This window comes from Poecilia latipinna, unplaced genomic scaffold (genome assembly GCF_001443285.1).
Source record: "Poecilia latipinna isolate Pla-1442-1.1 unplaced genomic scaffold, P_latipinna-1.0 Scaffold1931, whole genome shotgun sequence".
Lineage (NCBI taxonomy): Eukaryota > Metazoa > Chordata > Actinopteri > Cyprinodontiformes > Poeciliidae > Poecilia > Poecilia latipinna.
This window is the reverse complement of record NW_015114547.1, coordinates 139,322-141,056: the sequence shown is the minus strand read 5'-3', so window position 1 is coordinate 141,056 and position 1,735 is coordinate 139,322. Positions and strand designations below refer to the sequence as shown.

The 1,735-nt window shown below is 39.3% G+C and overlaps 1 long non-coding RNA gene across 1 annotated transcript in view; it reads left to right on the top strand.

The window, feature by feature from the left end:
* Positions 1 to 224: 224 nt before the first annotated feature.
* LOC106935229 (uncharacterized) overlaps positions 225 to 1,735 on the top strand; it is a 12,280-nt gene continuing 10,769 nt past the window's right edge. The window contains exon 1 of the long non-coding RNA XR_001421854.1: positions 225 to 287. This is a non-coding gene — a long non-coding RNA (uncharacterized LOC106935229). The remainder of the gene's footprint in view (positions 288 to 1,735) is intronic.

The following is a 1,735-nucleotide window of genomic DNA, read 5'->3' as shown; positions in this document are numbered from 1 at the left end:
CAAAATTTGCTCTTCACAAAATGAAACGCTTTAGCTTAAATTAAGTCATCATATTTTGATTTTATTTTAGTCAAAATTTTCTGGTTTTACTGGTTTTATTTATGGAATAAGAAGTGCCAGACATGAACAGCAATTGTAATCTTAACTCCTTAGAGAAGATACTTGAATCCCAACGTCTGACCGTGACTGAAGCAACTGGAAAATGGGGTCGGACTCTTTGGCTGGTTGTTACGACCCGGCTCAGCCAGGGGAAAGGGAAGTAACATTAAAGAAACCTAGGTGGTAAGGTTTTAACAATTTAGAGATTTATTGTTGGGTTCAACAAAATAAAAAGGGTTAAAAAAAATAGTCAAAACATAGGGACTAACAAAAAGTACTAAATAAAATAAATTACACAAACAATCAATTGTAAACCAAAAACTTAACCAAACAAAAAAAAAGACTTTTAGAACGGGATACACAAAACAAACTACAAATCTCTAACAGAGATTCAAAGATCCCTCACAGGGACAACAAGAGTAACACGAGCTTAGCAAGGCTAACAAAGGTTATCAGAGCTTAGCAAAGCTAACAAGGTTAACAGAGCTTAGCAAAGCTAACAAGGTTAACAGAGCTGTCAAAGCTAACAAAGGTTAACAGAGCTGTCAAAGCTAACAAAGCCATCAGAGTAAGCTTACAGCAGTGAAACACCTAACAAAGTGGCAAGCTGTCAAAACAAAAGGAAACAGCCGCGCCTTCTCCCAGGATGTCCTTGGTTCTTAAAGGGAGGCCTCAACAGTGATTGGTGGAGCCGGCAATTGATGACCCAATCACGGTAGGCCTCAGGATGTAGGACAGGACAGCAGGGCAGCACTCACTTCCAGATGGAGTCAATCTAATTAGCCACTGAAAACAACAAACAAACACAGAAAAGGCCACTGGCCGTAACACTGGTTATCGTCCTACCAAAAAACAAAAAAAAAACAAAGAACTTCTTTGTGTCAATTTGGTATCTTCTCGTTGGAGAAGAAAGAAATAATATGTGGGGTTTCCCAAGGTTCCATCCTGGGGTCCCTTCTGCTTAATATGTACATATGCAGATGATACATAGCTCTACATTACCAAATGACTCCAGACCCATCCAAGCACTAAACAAATGCATAGACCAAATCACAACATGGACGTGCCATAACTTTCTTTAGCTGAACAGAGACAAAACAAGTTATCGTGGGACCTAAAGAGGAACGATCTGGAGCACATATGTCAAACTCAAGGCCCTGGGGCCACATGTGGCCCGCCATGTCATTTTATGTGGCCCGCCCCAGCATTTTATAGGCCGATGATTGACTTAAAATAGGTTTTGAGCACGAATTGACTACAAACTACATCTCCCACAATGCATTCCGATTGTTACCAGCCAACATTACGGCTTCTCGCCACTAGAGAGCAGCAGAGTCACCTCAAGCTGCTTATTGATTTTCCCAGCGAATAAAACTGAGACATCGGCAGGTCGCGCTAAACTTTTTTTGTTATCCGTTATCTTGACCGACAACATTAAAAAAAAAAAAAAAATTATCCATGAAATTACAATCATATTAACATCGGCTATTTAGTCGCATTTTATGCGGTTTAGTTAATATTCACCTTGAATCCAGATCCCATCACAGATTAAGCAGATAAATGTATCTACATTTTTCTCAAAGTGACAAAAACCACTGACTGAGGCCCCAATAACTTTTAATAAATTAAATTAAGC